The sequence below is a fragment of the Anolis sagrei genome, chromosome 2 (genome assembly GCF_037176765.1).
Source record: "Anolis sagrei isolate rAnoSag1 chromosome 2, rAnoSag1.mat, whole genome shotgun sequence".
In the NCBI taxonomy this organism is placed as follows: domain Eukaryota; kingdom Metazoa; phylum Chordata; class Lepidosauria; order Squamata; family Dactyloidae; genus Anolis; species Anolis sagrei.
This window is the reverse complement of record NC_090022.1, coordinates 83,683,834-83,701,131: the sequence shown is the minus strand read 5'-3', so window position 1 is coordinate 83,701,131 and position 17,298 is coordinate 83,683,834.

Here is a 17,298-nt window from a genome sequence, read left to right as displayed (position 1 = left end):
GTTTTAAAAAGGTTGAGAAAACAAGTGAGGTTAAGAGGATGAGGCGGTATAGAACTAGAGAAATAGCTACAAGATGAGGCCAAGTGCAATAGAAGGAGATACAGTTTGGCCCCTGTCTCATTGGCGGCTATGTTCCCAGACATCACATGATTACATGAAACTGCAGGTATTAATGAATTGAATTGAAATAAAGACTTAAGGAATTCTTTACCCCAAGAAGAACTTGAGTCTTGCTAGAGGACCCAGAAAATTCTTAAAGGTGACATATTTTATTTGGCATGGATAAATTAAATCAATATAAACAATAAAACTTTATTTATACCCACCCCATCTTCCTGAGGGAACTTACAACAGTGTAAATAACACAACAATAATCAAAATAAAACAATGATAATAAAACAAACCAATAAGCCCAGCTTATCTATCCGAACGCATATCTCCCTATGAACCCACCAGGAATTTGAGATCGTCGGAGGAGGCCCCTCAGCTGTGGAACTCCCTGCCTAAGGATATTAGATCAGCCCCCTCCCTCCTGACCTTTCGAAAAAACTGAAAACTTAGCTCTTCGAGCAAACTTTTGGAGCCTCAGCATAATCATACAAACTTGAATCGGAAAATGACCTAGGAATGGCCAAGACAACGGAACGGATGAGGACTGAACATGAAGACATAGTTTAAAATGTTTTATTGTTCACTGTTTTTATGCTTTTAGATACAATGTGATGTGATGTTTTTTATTTTTATTGATTTATGTATTTTATATATGGCATCAAATTGTGCCGACTGTTCGCCGCCCTGAGTCGCCTACAGCAGATATGGATAGCGTAAATAAATAAATAAATTTAAATAGAATCAAACCAATTAACTAAACAATCCATAAATATGAAAAAGTGAATCAAACATATTAAATTAAGGATTTGGGGCCCTTGGATATGAGGGTTGTATTGCATATTTCTCCTTACTTTCCTTTGCATTTCTCCTGTGAATAACAGGCAGTTATTTGCTGATAGAAAAAAGAGATAGAGTGGCTCTGGGTCAAGAAAAACACACCTCTTTTACCTGTCTGGCCCATCCTTGTATCCTATTACCGTACCTCCTCCTCTGCTTCTCAGATCTCACTCCTGAAGACAAGCAACAAGTACCATATTTTCCAACTTATAAGACAACTGGGCATATAAGATGACCCCCAACTTTTCTAGTTAATATATAGAGTTTGGGATATACTCGCCGTGTAAGACTACCCCTCTTCCAACACACACCAAATAAAAATGTAAAAAACATCAGATTTTATTTCAATATGGTAATTTTCCTATTACTGTACCTCTTTCTCTGCCTCTCAGATCTCGCACATGCACACCTGCTCCACTTCACTGCAGTCTTCAGGAGTGAGATCTGAGAAGCAGAGGAGGAGGTATGGTAATAGGATACAAGGGCGGGCCAGACAGGTAAAAGAGGTGTGTTTTTCTTGACCCAGAGCCACTCTATCTCTTTTTTCTATACACCGGGCGCCCTGGACACCTGAAGCTTGCTCCGCCCTTTACTTACACCTTCCCCATGAGGCGCCCCTTCACCTCACCATCGGGACTGCATTAAGTCCTGATGAATGGATTTTCTTCTACCATACTTGTACAGTGTTGCCCTTAATGCTTTCATACAGTTGTTGCATACGGCAGGGACACGGCCACTGCCATTTTGAGCTCCCCCCACCACCATATGCAGCAACCTCAATTTCTCCAATCCAGATTGGAAGTTTCAGCACCCGCTCTATAAGACGACTCCTGGCATATAAGACTACTCACATGTATAAGATGAAGCCCACATATAAGGCTGCTCCCGCGTATAAGATGACTCCTGTGTATAAGACGACCCCTGACTTTTGAGAAGATTTTCTTGGGTTAAAATGTAGTATTATATGCCAGAAAATACAGTACTTGAGCCCCTGGCCCCCAGACACTTGTACTGGGCCAACAAGGAATTTGGCTCTCACTACAACTATCTTGCTCAGCAGACTTTTACCTCCAAAATGGCATTTTTGCCACTGAATCCTCTTTGTGATGCCAATTACAAGCCCCAGAGAGCAGCAGGGTGGATCCCTTCTGATGTAGCCACTAGATACATGACACCTTGGCTGAAGGTTCATTTTGAAGCTTCAACCTGTGTTCTGGCTCAAAGCATTTTTATGAGGTCCTGGATCTTTTGGCTAATGTGGGTGATGGAGCTGAGGGGCACTCTACATGAGGTGGAGGCAGCAGTCTTGCAAATCAGACAAGAGTGGGCACCTGGTAGCAATGGCTCCATCCCTCCTCTTCATTTACCTTGGCAGCCTTCTCCATCCCTTCTCAAAGCCCCCCCCCCCCCCCCAATGCAGTGCCCACTTGAGGCAAATAAGGTGACAAAGGCTTCCCCAAGCATCTCATCCAGAGAGGGTCCTGCTTTCCCAGGGAACTCACTTTCCCAGCAGCCCTTTGCATGGCACAGGCACTGAAGGAGTCTCTGTGTTCCCTCCCAGGGCATGATGTGAATTGAGGCTTTTCTCTCTGTGTATTTCTCACATTTCTTTCTCAACCAATCATAGGCCTGGTGGACTGTGTCCAGTCTTCTCCCCTCTTGTGGTGCACTTGTTGGGACTTCAATTCCTAGAACCCCCTCTTGTGTTTTTTTTAATTATGATTTTTTTAACAATTTTCCCAAATCAGTAGATGGGTGAAATGTTCCAAAATGTAGCAAGCTTGCAGTTGTAAATGTGGCCTATAACTGAGGAAAGCTTCATCCTGATAGTCCTAAAATTATGGAGATATAAGCCTCTAAATGTTCTGGTGCCAATGGAGCAAATCTTACCAGAACAAAAACTGCACCCCCTCCCTATTTCAGAAATTTCCCATTAAATAAGATGGGAGGCAACCAAAAATGGGACCAAAAATGGCACTCTTTTGGTGAGTCACACACTCCTAATGGACAGAGTACATGATTTTAGCAAGAAACAATCCAACATGGAGAAATCTCTAAGCAGCTCAGAGATAGCATGAAGGAACATCTAAACATCAGACCACTATCTCCTCGAGATGACAGTGATCTTCCAGCAGTTGTTCAAATAGATAATGTATGTATTTATCAAAGTCCTAGTACATTATTTGCCCAAGAAGTATTAGTTCTCTAGTGTCCCCAGTCTCTGCTGTACCTCATATGATAGTCACTGTAGAAACAATGATAGTGTTCATATATCATGACATGGTCCAAGTATCTCAGATCAGAGAGACTGAGGACCCCTCTTACAGGCACTAAAATCTGGCTCAAAGCTGGCTCAAAGTTGAGTTGATTAGAAAACATTTCTCACAATCCAATCTCCAATACAAATCCAACCAGAAACAGCTTGATAAAAAAGCTCACTATAAATTTCAGATCAAGCCATAAAATCAGCTGAAGCTCTCCTATGTATAATCACCACTACATAAGAAGAAGCTGAATGCCAAATGTAGAGCACTCATGAAACAGGGCTAATGCTGGAGCAGTCAAAATATGAGAGAAGATACACAGTTTGGCCAAAATGCAAATGCACACCTTATCCTGACAAAGAAAACACACTGAAACACTCAATTTCACTGATTTCCCTTGCTCTGCTTTCAGTCTGGGAAGCTGTATTCTGCAAGGAGATAGGAAAAATAATAATCCTGAGTTTGGATTGATTCTCAGTCAGTGAATCTATGTGGACTCTGTTACAGCCTTATTTACAGCTTTCAACTACATGATACAGGCCTGTACTTTCAAACTATATTATATGGCAGTATAGATCCAGCCAAAATTTCCTTGGGTATGGGTTTGGAATGTGAGTCATCTTTCTCAAGTAACACGGCGGTCCTTCTCTTATTCTCCACAAGTAGTAGAAAATGAAAGCCTAGTTACATCCATGTTGATTTTCAGGAGAGAGAGTTTTGGGAAGTCAGACTTGGCCATGGTAGTCCACGCTCTTGTTACATCCTAAATAGACTACTGCAACACACTCTATATGGGGTTGCCTTTGAAGACTATTTGGAAGGTTCAATTGGTCCAATGGGCAGCAGCCAGATTTCTCACTGGAGCAGGGTACAGGGAGCATACAACCCCCTTGTTATGTCAGTTCCATTGACTGCATGTCTGCTACCAAGCACATTTCAAAGAGCTGGATTTAGCCTATAAAGCCCTAAATGGTTCTAGCCCAGCTTAGTTATCCAAATGCATCTCCCTCTATGAACAATCTTGAAGTGTAAGATCTTCTGGGGAGGCCCTGCTCTCAGACTCGCCTCTTTCGCAGGTGTGGTTGGTGGGGACGAGAGACAGGGCCTTCTCAGTGGTGGCCCCTCAGCTGTGGAACTCCCTCCCTAGTGACATCAGATTAGCCCCCTCCCTCCTGACCTTTAGTAAAAAAATGGAAAACTTGGATGTAGGACCAAGCATTTGGATGAAGTACAATATGTGAACATGGTTGAAGTGCAATATGTGCAAGGATAACTGGAATGGACTGGACTACGATATAGTATTATGTGATTTAATAATTTTAATGTTGATATGTTTTAGTGGGGTATTTTAATGTATATGTTTTCTATTTGCTGGATATGTATTGTATGTAATCTATGGAATTGAATTGTGTCTCTGTGCACCCTTTGGGGTTAAGAAGGATGGGATATAAATATTGCAAGTAAGTAAATTAATTAATTAATATTGTTAAGCCTGTACTTTCACAGGCATTGGGGTGGGGGTGCTATGCACATTTCTTGAAAAGGGTAAAATGAGAAACCTGATGGATCACTTTGCTTCTGTAGACAAAAGTGTGAAGATGGAGACTATCCCAGCTTATATGTCAGATAGAGCACTGTGCCTTTCATTGATTTGTTCTAATTTTTTATTGGCTTGATTCCTTTTCTCCTAATTCTGTTCTCATATTCCAAGAAGAAGAAGCTAAACATCAATAGAAAATATTCATCAGAAATTAAAGAATCAATAAGGAAACATTTTCCTGTGTCAGTCAATTATCTCCGATGTCCTCCTTAATTAGACTAGAGCATGTTTTAAAATTTAAACAGTTTATTTTAGTTATGGTACATAACAAAACAACAAATCATAACAGATATAGTCAGGTAACAATAAATATGATGTATACATACCTAACTGTAAACATAACAGGCACAATCCTGGGCTTTTAAAAATCTTATTATGTAGTATTTTATTTGTCTCCTTAATTGCCTTATCCCAAAATGGCTGAATGGTCACACAGATCGACCACATACTGTATGGAGGAATGTCCCTTTCTGTTTCCTGCACCTCCAGCAAATACCTTGTTTCGATTTGTCTATTTTAGTCAGTGTTGCTGGGGTGATATAGCACCTATAAATGTTTTATATTGATTCTGACTAATTGATCAAGATAGTGTAAATTGGAATTTTCCATAGGTATTCCATAGGTATTCCCAGTTATCCAATTCTATTGGTCTACTTAGGTCCTTGGGCCAGGATATTTTTACTGTCTTGACTCTGTTGTCCTCCATGTTGTAACTTAATATGTATTTGTATAATCTGGAGATTAACCCTTTATTTCCCTTTTCCCATATTCTTTCCAGTTTTGATCCTTTGGTTGCGAATCCTACCCTCATATCTTTTTTGCATCTTTCATGCAATTGGTGATATCGAAACCAATCATTACTCTCCAATTCTTCCCACCCTTTTAATTTCCACTTTTCATTTTCTCTAATAAGGTATTCTTTATATGTTCTTGTTTATACCCTTAAGGTTGGTCTTCTAACTGCTTCTAGTGGCCTCAACTAAAGGGTTTTTTTCGGTTCCATACATTTTCTGTATTTTTTCCCCAAATATCTAGTAATTCCCCTCTAATTATATGTTTATTAAAATCTTTCTTTAATTTATCTCCATCAAACCACATTGCCAAGCATGCCATGATTTGGCATGCCAGCCAAATATTAATCCATATACTTCTAAATCTAGCAGGGTCTTGTTTTCTAATTTTATCAATTCTTTCAGTCAGGACAGTGCTGCAGCCTCATAATAGGTCCTTAAATTAGGTAAGCTTAGCCCCCCTCTCTTCCTTTATCATCAATTAAATTTTGGTATGCTATCCTTGCTCTTTTTCCTGTCCAAATAAAATTAGTGATCTCTCTTTTCCATTTCTCAAAGATTTTTGTTCTTTCAATAATGGGTATATTTTAGCATTTTGGGGAGTACCATCATCTTTATTGCTGCAATTCTGCCCATCCATGTTAGTGGGATTATTTGCTACCTAGTAATATCTTTTTTTTAATGTCTTCCCATGTTCTGACATAATTATCCTGGAATAAATTGATATTTTTGTTTGTGATTCATATGCCTAGATATCACCTCACAGTCTGCTTTGGCCTTCAGTTTCTTAAAGCTATATATATATATATTAGGCCTGGGTAACAACGCAAAAATTTGTTTCTAAAATCGATTTATAATTGGGGTGTTTTTTTGTTTCGATATTTAAAATAATTACAAAATTTTCCAAAAAAAAAGTTCGGTATTTACGAAATTTCGTAAATATTTACAAAACATTTTGTAAAGATGGCGCCCTTTTTTTTCAATATTTTTTCAATATTTTTTAAATTTAATTATTAATTTTGTAGAATAGGGAGGAGAAATTATTATTGAGGGAAGGCAGGCACTCACTCTGGCGGGCCCTCTCGCTCGCCGCTCGCTCGCCGCTCGCCCTCTCGCTCGCCGCTCGCCCTCTCGCTCGCCGCTCGCCCTCTCGCTCGCCCTCTCGCTCGCCGCTCGCCCTCGCCCTCTCGCTCGCCGCTTGCCCTCTCGTTCGCCGCTCGCCCTCTCGCTCGCCCTCTCGCTCGCCGCTCGCCCTCTCGCTCGCCCTCTCGCTCGCCGCTCGCCCTCTCGCTTGCCGCTCGCCCTCTCGCTCGCCCTCTCGCTTGCTCAGCCGGCGCCGAGAGAGGAGAGCTCCCAGCAAGCCAGGCGGCCATCTTACGTATTTCCGAAATGGACGGAAATACAAAATTTTTTGGCGCCTGCTGTTTCGATATTTAAAAACACTTCCAGGTTTAAAAATAAGTTTTGTAATCGTTTCGTAATTCAAAAATTAACGAATTTTTTAACGAATTACGAATTAACGAAATGAATTGACCAGCCCTAATATATATATATATATATATATACACACATACATACACTAAAATAGATTTCTCCTTATTTATAATAAATCCTGATATCTCACCATATATTTGAATTGTATCCAGTATTTTGAATACTTTGTAGTGGGTTGGTTAGGATAAAGACTATATCATCTGCATAAGCCCTAATTTTTAATTCTTGGCTGCTGATCTTTAAACCAGTAAATTCTTCTCTTATCCTTACTTTTAACATTTCCAGTCCCCTAATAAACAATAGTGGGGACTACGGGCAGCCTTGTCTTGTCCCCTTTTGAATCTCAATGTAATCTCATAGTTGACCATAGGCATGGATAGAGCCGCATCAGATAACTCATTGCTCGTAATAATTTCATTAAAATTACCTTTTTGAAGTGATTTTGAAGCATTTTTAAAAACTAGAAGTCCCTTTGCCCTTCCAAAGCTTTTTCCACCATTTTTGTTATGACTCAGGAAATGAGTCGGAAATGATTCTGTGTATTTTCAACCCTCTACTAGTCTGCTGGGAGGCAAGCAGTTTCCATGCTGGGAAGCTCCTTGCCTCCCAGCCAATCGGGAGAATTCTTGGGGAGCACATGGTTCAGAGACTCATTTGGAGCCGTGAAGGGAAGGGAGAAGGGAGAAGGGAAAGGGAAAGACAAAGACAAAGACAAAGACAAAGGGAAGGGAGGTTGTACTGAAGGGAGGTTGTGTTGAAGGGAGGCTGGAAGGAGAGCATGGCAGGCAAGCAAGGAAGCAGAGAAAAAGGGCTGGGAGAAGGGCTGTTGCCTGCCTGCCTGGCTGGGTAGCCTGCCTTGCCGCTTGTGTGTTGTTGCTGCTATTGGGGTTTGGGATGGGTGGGCACGGGTGGAAAGAGCAACACAGGGGGACCAAAGCACTCACTCCAACATTTTTAAAAGCCAACATTGTAGCAGGTCTATCTGGCCTCAGCGTTTTTTAGTTTGTGATGCACACTGCCTCAAAAGAACTAGATCTCCCATCAATTCAAGCCACTCTTTGAACACAAACGCTCCTTTCTAAAATTGTGAAATCAGCTTCCAAGGCAAAAAGGGTAGGGCTGTTTGTTATTTTCTTTGTTTCCTGTGCGTTGCCTAAAAAGATACTACAAATCCCATACTTTCAAGTCTCTCCTTACCTAACTTGTGAAATCAGCTTACAAGGCCCCAAAAGCTCTCAGGGCTGGCTGTTTGTTATTTCTTTTGTTTGCTGTGTGTTGCCTAAAAAGACACTACAAATCCCATACTTTCAAGTCTTGCTTATTCCGTATTGCGCAATTGTGCCCACCATTAACGAACCAATTCAGAAATTTTGGACATTTCGTAAAGTTCCAAATTTCTTTTAGAAAAATTCTGGATTCAATTCCGAATTGAACCCTCAGTGCCCCCTACATCCGAAACGAGTTTTGAACCACTTTTTTTTATCAACCAAGCCTAGTTGACCATTTATTTTTAATCTTGCTCTATGATTAGTGTATATAGTCCCTACTGCCCTTTTGAATTAGTGGCCAACTTCAAATTTTTCTAGCACTTTTTCCAAATAAACCCAGTTGACATGATCAAAGGCTTTTTCTGCATCAATAAAGAACAATGTCAAATTTCTATTTACTTAATTCTATTTGCCAGTATAGTGGTGAATATTTAAAATCACAGTTCAGCAAATATATTGGTCTATATTTTTTAATTACATCTAAATCTTTATCCTGTTTGGGCACTAAAACAATTATGGATTCCTTCTAGGATTCTGGAAGTTTCCCCTTTTTCAAGACTGAATTCATGACTGACACCAACAATAGCACCAGCTCTTCCTTAAACATTTTATAGTATAAGGTTGAAAGTCCATCTGCCCCAGGGGACTTACTTACTTTAGCCATATTTAGTGTGAAAATGGAGACCATCTCAGCTTATATGTCAGATAGAGCAGTGTGCCTTTCATTGATTTGTTCTAAATTTTATTGGCTTTGTACCTTTTCTCCTAATTCTGTTCTCATATTCCAAGAAGAAGAAGAAGCTAAATGTACTTCAAGGGGTGGGGGAATCAATAGAAAATATTCATCAGAAATAAAGAAGCAATAAGGAAATGTTTTCCTGTGTCAGTTAATTATCTCCTCATTACATGCAATACTACAGTGTCCTCCTTAATCAGACTAGAATATTAAGGGTGAAACATGCTGTTATTAAGTATTGGGGGACCCAGTACCTCCTGAGTAAAAACTAGGAATGCATTGCTTATTTTTTATTTCATTCTTACAAAGTTTTCTTGCTGGCAAGATTATAACAGTGTAGATTTTTCCCCATGATTTATCATGCTTTAGAAACTCTTTGGTGAAATTTTCATCATTTTGGGGGTGGATGGGGGTGGAGCAACATACAATATCCTATGCAAAAATATCTTTCTGCCCAGAGTGTTTTGAGCATAATATAATTCTTTTTTTAAACACCTTTTTAAAGAAGCACAACCAATTAGTCAGTTTCTTTCTCATTTTCCGTTTGGATTCTTACAAAAATAAATCAGCTTGTATGACCGACTGCACATTTGGTGCTAAGTACAATTTCTGCTGTCTTTTCATACTGCTTTGCTTCAAATTGTAAATCACAGTTTGCTTTATTGACGAAAAGACACTGATTGTTTTGCTACAATTTATTTGAACAATTTTATGAAGTTGCTTTAAAAAAAAGACAAGGTGTCTCAATATATTTCTCATGAATGACATGAAAAACGGTGATTTTTTAAAATCACTATTTGACCATTTTTTTCTAGAGTATAGATCTCTCAAGAGTCCTGCTTTCTATGAATAAAAACCTATGGTCAAAATAGGCCCTTAATGAAATGTCAAATTATTTAAAAGGCCAAATCTACTTTGTGTTCTAAAAATATTTCTAATCTTTTCATTTTTGCTGTGCACCTTAGCATCCAAGTTCCATTTAGAAATGAATATTGTTCATTACATATGTAAGAGGAGATTACGTCTTACATGCTGTTTGTAAGGAGCATACTTTAATGTAACAAGATTGTAGGAGACATTTGGCACCATTAAAGCATGTTGCTGCTTTCCAAATACTGCCATTTTTGTGCAAGTCACACAATTTTAACAAGATCTTAATGCTCTCCCACCCCATAATGACAAGGAACCATAAGAAAGGAACTTGTTTATCTCCAATGAAGCATGGACTGGAGAGAGAACTGGGAAAAATGCGAATAAAGCCAAGGTCACTAAGCTGGACTTCATTTGAAATGTAAGGTTTTCTTTTTGGAATCTTCAATGCATTAACATACAAATGTGTCTAGTGTGGCTATTAGCAGCAGCACCACTACCAAATCTTGTTATATGTGATCACGTTGACTTCAGACTTATGTTGACCCTCTCATAAGGACTTCTTGGTCCAATATATTCAAAGGAGGTTGGCCCTTGCGTTCATTTAAGGCTGATAGAATGTGACTTGGCCAAGTTTTCCTGTTAGATTTCCATGGGTGAGCACAGATTTGAACCTTGATATTCAAGAGTCCTGATCTGACACTACACTACATTAAGAGACTATATATATATATATATATATATATATATATATATATATATAAAAGTTAGTGGGCCCCCAAGCTCACTGAGAGCTTTCTCAGTGAACTTGGGGACCCAATTCCTATTTTGGGGTCTTCTTGGCAGGGAAACATCTTGTCAGGGAAATTTCTTAATGTACGATCTTTGACAAATTACAAAAAATGTCACAATGGACTAAGGACCAATATTATTTAGATTAAGGGAGATTTTAATTCCTCTTTCCCCACTGTAGCCATGAAGGAAGTCTTTTCCTTGAAGGCACTATTTGCATAGGGAAGAAATTACTTATATGTGTATATTGGGCAGAAGTAAAATACCATAAAATTCAGCTAAGAACCAGTGATGTTATAAAGTCAGTTTTGTATAACTTAAGAAGCTTGCTTTGTTAACTAATCACAGCCATCTGGTGAATTCCCAGACCAACAATAATTTTAGCCACTCTTCAAAAGGCAGTCCTACAAAGAATTCAGACTTGAAAGTGACATTAAAGATCACCTAGCTGATGTAGGAAATCCATAGCTAAAGCATTCCTGACACATGCCCACACAACTTCGGTAAGAAGTTTATAACAGTTCTTACTGCTATAAACCTCCTACCATTCAGTTGAAATTTTCTTTCTTGTATTTTTAAGCAATTGGTTTAAATGCAACCTTCTTTCTTTTTTCATGTGACAGTCCTTCACCAGGCTCAGGTGGTGGGACAAATGGATAGGGCTTTCTCTGTAACAGCACCTTGACAGTGAACTCCTCACTATAGGAGCTCTATGTGATTCTGCATAAACTCTGATTGTTGAAACTGCTCTGATTACTTCAATGGTTTTGTTTTAAATTATTTTCATGGAGTATGGTAAGTTCATTTAAAAAAGTTTTTAATTACAATGTTTTAAAAGTTTTTATCTATTATTCCTTGCCTAGGAGAGTTGATGGGCTGAGAGGCAATATATAAAAGCCTTCAAAATATTTGAATAGGAATACTGTAATATCACTCAGTCTTTTCTTCTTCAGATTAAATACCCAACTCCTTCAACTGTTTCTAATAAAATTTGGTTTCCAGAACTTTAACCATCTTAGTCATCATTCCCTGAATATTTTCCATTTTATTGATTCTGATGTCTAGGGGTGCACCTACACTGTGTTATTAAGTTAGTTTTATACCATCTTTACTGCCATGGCTCAATGCTACGGAATTATGGAAGCTGCAATTTTACAAGGTCTCTAGCCTTCTTTGCCAAAGGATTCCACAGCACTGAGCCATTGTAGTTAATGTGTCTATCATTACTCATTGCAGCTGCATTAATTACACAGTGCACATGTACCCTAGATGGATGTAGTACTCTAGATGATATCTGATTAAAGCAGAACAGAATTGAAATAATTACTGAATTGAAATCATTACCCTTCCCTCCTGACCTTCAGAAAGCTGGTGAAATCTTGGATCTGGGACTTAGCATTCCCAGAATAATTGGTTGAGTTCAGCAATAACCTAATAACCACCTACCACACTGGCGGATTGAGATGAACGTGATTTTATCTTGGCGATTTGGCTTATATGTATTTGTTCTGTTTGTATTTTAACTTATTACGATGCTGTTATGTTTTTAGTTGGATTTGTGTATTGATTTTCTGTTGTTAATCGGTCTGAGTCACTCTACGGAGGTAAAGAATATCGGGGTATACAAGTTTTAAATAGCTAAATAAATAAATACTGATCTGAAGATTACCCTTTTTGTCATCACATCATGTCTCTGACTCGTGTTTGCATATTAAGTCCCTTATATATTTTCATGCATACAGCCACCAAGCGAACATTTACAGATTAATTGTGTTTGTTTTAGCCTACTTGTCCAACCTGTTAAGATAATCTACCATTCTGATTTGGTCATCTTAAGTATTAGCTAAAATCTCCCAATTTGATGTTGTGTGTCTAACTTATTTATAAAAATTCTACAAACTCCATTACAGTAGTGTAGGTTGTATGCCACATGGCCCATCTGCATGAGATAGTGCAGCTAGATACTAGCTCAAACTTTTAAACCCACACTCACTTGGCCATAGGTCCCACCTGAATATCCAAAAGTGACTTTGGATCTAAAAACACATTCACATTTATTCCTATGACTCAACCACTTCCAAAAAGTCTGTGTGCCTAATGTCAGTGTAAAAGTCTTCTCAATGAACATCTCAATTAAACCCCAAGAAGCCTTTCTCAAATAAATGAGTCAGATTTTTTTAGGATGCTCAGTTACTCATCTGTGTTTCTGCACAGTAATCTTTTCTGAAATTTGGTTTGAATATTGTTTTTGCCATATGAAATTTTGATAATCTGTACCTAGATTACATAGAGCTTTATGATGCATTGGGCCCAAAGAAATCCAGGTTGTTGAGAAATCCAGATGCCTATTCTTACACTAACAGAGTCATAAAATCATAAACCTGGAAGGGGCCTCATGGCCCACCATGGCTCTTCCAGAATAACCTTCCTTTGTGGACAATTATTCAGACATTTTCTCTACACAGCCATGAACCTCACTCCTTCATTCCCAATGAATGAAGAAACACTAGCTTTTTGCATTCAAGTTTACACTGCACCCTATTTCTGAGGCTCCCTACAACATCTGGAAAGAGTCGTTATGTAGTGCTGACAAGATTGATTCATCATACTGAAGACATATGATGTTTTATTTGTTTTTGTGTTGTTTGTATTTCTCTGGATGTTTGCTCAGTTGTTACTTTATTCCTGCTGCTGTTTGTATTCATTCAGCACTTGCACGTCCCATCAGATGCTCATATTTGTTTTGCATTCTTCACAAAGCATGATCAGAAGGGAGCATGACAAGTGGGCAAAATGAACTATGTTGATCCTTGTTATTCAATATCCTTCCCAAGCCTCACTGTAATTTTCTTTTTTGCATCTATCAGACAGTGCTTATGTTCTTCCCTTATATCTGATTGACTCAGGATATCAAGTCATAAGCTCTAGTCCTTTTTATCTGTTTCATTACATACTGAGTATTCTGCTTTGATTTGCACATATTGAGGCTGAACTGTTATTGCTAGTCTTTAACTAGCATAGATCAATAGAATCAATGAAATGTGTTTACATGTTGACTTACTAAGTTGCTATTAGTTCAGTGGTTCCACTCTATTTGGATTAGTTAGAAGATTCTGGTTAACTTGTATGTTGAACACATGATAGAATCATAGAATCATAGAGTTGGAAGAGACCTTGTGGGCCACCCAATCCAACCCCCTGCCAAAAAGCCAGAAAATCACATTCAAAGCACCCCTGACAGATCATTTATAAAGCAGAATTAGACTCAGAGGAAGGAGGCATAAAAATGGGATGAAGGAATATCAACAATTTAGGATGTGCGGTTGACACTATATTACTAGCAAATGCCTGCTGAAAAAGTGAAGGAGAAAATGCTAATGAGGATTCACAGTTAAGAAATAAAAATAATGACCACAGATGAATGATATAACTTCAAAATAGATAATGAAGACTTTGAAATAGTTCAAGATATTATTCCATACCTTGGATTAGTCAATAAACAAAATGTAGACTATAGTCAAGAAATGAGAAGAAGACTACGACTTGGAGTGGCAGGTGCAACGGAATTAGATGCTGATGTGTAAAGATATATTATTGAATAAAAAATCAGTTTTGTCCGTGCCTGTGTACCGTATATACTCGAATATAAGCCGAACCAAATATAAGCCGAGGTACCTAATTTTATCACAAAAAACTGGGAAATCTTATTGACTCGAGTATAAGCCGAGGGTGAAAAATGCAGCCGCTACTGGTCAGTTTGACAGATGACCACCCAGTCTTTCTGTTATTCCCTCCCCACCTCACGGAGCACGAGCTTTCCTCGGCGGCGACAGAGGAGAAGGAAGCGCCTGCAGCAGGCTTTTCCACAGGCTTGCTCTCCTTCTTCCTGGTCCCATGCGTGGCCACGGTGGCGGTGGCGGGGGCAGTGGCGAGAGGAAGCAGAAAATCCACGAATGGGGTGAGGGGGAGCGGAAAGTGCTCACCGCTCCCCTTCCTCTCTTGCCGTGCACACACCTTCCTCCTTGTCCCATGCACAGCCACGGCGGAGGGGGCCGAAGGGAAAGGTGCGTACCTTTACCGCCACTGCGTCTTCCTCGGCAGCAGCAGTAAAGGCGCGCACCTTTCCCTTCTCCCTCGCACGTCTTTCCTGCCTCCGCCGCCAAAAAAGGTGCGCGTGCAGCAAGAGAGGAAGGGGAGTGGTGCGCACTTGCCCCGCCCCCTCACACCATGCGTGGCTTTCCTGCGTCCTCCCGCCACTGCCCCCGCCACCATGGCTATGCATGGGACAAGGAAGAAGGTGCGCGCATGGCAAGGGGAGCGGTGAGCACGTCCCCCTCCCCCCTCGCCTCATTCACGGCTTTTCTGCTTCCTCCCGCCACTGCTCCCGGCCACCGCCACCGCGGCCGCACATGGGATCAGGAAGAAGGAGAGCAAGCCTGCAGAAAAACCTGTCGCAGGGGCTTCCTCCTCCTCTGCCGCCACCAAGGCTGCCAAGGAAGGCTTGCCTTTCCCTCCTCCTCCATCGTTCCCTGACCTGAATATAAGCCGAGGGGAGGTTTTTCAGCCCAATTAAAAGGCTGAAAAACCCGGCTTATATTCGAGTATATACGGTATTTCCTATTTTTAAGTATGGTAGTGAAAGCTGGGTAGCGAAGAAAGCTGATAGTAAGAAAACCAACTCATTCTAAATGTATTGCTGGTGAAGAGCTCTATAGATACCATTCAGTGCTGAAAAAGACAAATAAATGGGTCCTAGATCAAATCAAGACAATTCTCCCTAGACACCAAGATGATAGAGACTGTTCAGAGCCTAAACCTGATCAGGTAGTGGTCAGTCCATGGCAATGGAGCGATAGTCAGCTCCTCTATACTGCCACCATCCCCCCATGGCAGAAAACCAAATCAAATGTGTGTTCAGCACTGTGAGTAGGGCCAGTTATTAATTGGGACAGCCCCATGGTCGCCATGGAAGACATGAAGTCTTGAGCCGCTCCTGATAAGGTGGCCTTGGCGTGGATGTTGAAGTACCCCAGCACAATGAGCCATTGGGACTCCAACGTCAGGCTTGAGACCACCCCGGCTAGCTCAGGTAGGGAGACTGAAGTTCAGCAAGGTGGACGGTACACTAATAGAATCCCTATTCTGTCCCGGTCAACTACTTTCAGGTGGACACATTCAAAATTGGTTGACTGCAGAATGGGACACCTGGTCAGGGAGATGGAATCCCTATAGACTACTGCAACCCCTCCTCCCCGCCCTCCGGATCTCGGCTGGTGCTGCACGGATAAACCTGCTGGGCAAAGCTGGGTTAGATTTATACCTCCAGCCTTGTCCAACCAGGTCGCCGTTATGCACGCCAGATCTGCGTGCTCATCCAGAATTAAATCCTGGATGAAAGCTGGTTTTCCATTGACAGATCTGGCATTCAGCAGCACCACCTTTACTAGGGTGAAATCAACCTGACATTTTTAAACAACAAACAAGATTCACATATCCATTTCAAGATATGCTGAGTTGTAGCCTATATTAGCTGTAAAGGAAAGCAACCTGTTCCCTCCATTCTATCAATGAATAAGAATGAATCCTTATTCTTGAGTTGTTTGAAATTGCATGCTGCTTTCTTTAAATACATGAAGAGTGATCCTTAAATATATTTCATATTTATTAGGGCTGGGCGGTTTCATTTCGTTAATTCGTAATTCGTTAAAAATTCGTTATTTTTTTATAACGAAGCGATAACGAACCATTCTGGAGCAACTTAAAAACGAAACGAATTTTTAAATTCATTTCGTAAATGCTTCGGATTCGTTATGTATTCGTTTCGTTATCGGTTTGAGGTCGTTTCGTTATTATTTCCGCATGTCTGGGGCAAGTTTTATAGTTGTTTTTTGTTTAATTAGTGAAAAAAAATTATAATATTACACCAACAGTCAACAACAGAGGGAGAGGGAAGCTTCAGAAGGTCCCCCTGTCCCATTTGGAGGTTTTTTAGCGTATTGCACGGTCACGTCCGCCATTAACGAATCGATTCGTTATTGTTTCGTATTTGTTTTGTTAATGTTTCGTAATTTTTTTACATTTACGAAATTTCGTAAATATCGAACTTTTTAAAAGAAAAAATTCGGAATTCTTTTAAATATCGAAACGCAAAAACCCCCAAAAAACAAACCGATTTTAGAAACAAATTTTTCCGTTGTTACCCAGGCCTAATATTTATATATGCCCTGCCCAACTTACCAGGCAAGGATGTTGTGGCAACAGGTGTTGTGCATGAAGAGTTCCTACTTCCCAGAAGCCCCCTGTGGCAGGCATGTTTCCTGATTGGTTGGGGCCAGCAGCCATGACGATCCACCAGCAGCCTATTTAAAACAAGAACATCAAGCATCCACATCACAAGATACATTATCAAAACACATTGTGAATGCCCAATGTATATAGGAGCCCTCTTGACAATGTCCCATTCCACACTGCTCCCTTTGGCGGCTTTGCTATGTAGATAATATGAAGCAGCAGCCCTCTATTGAATTTTGATATT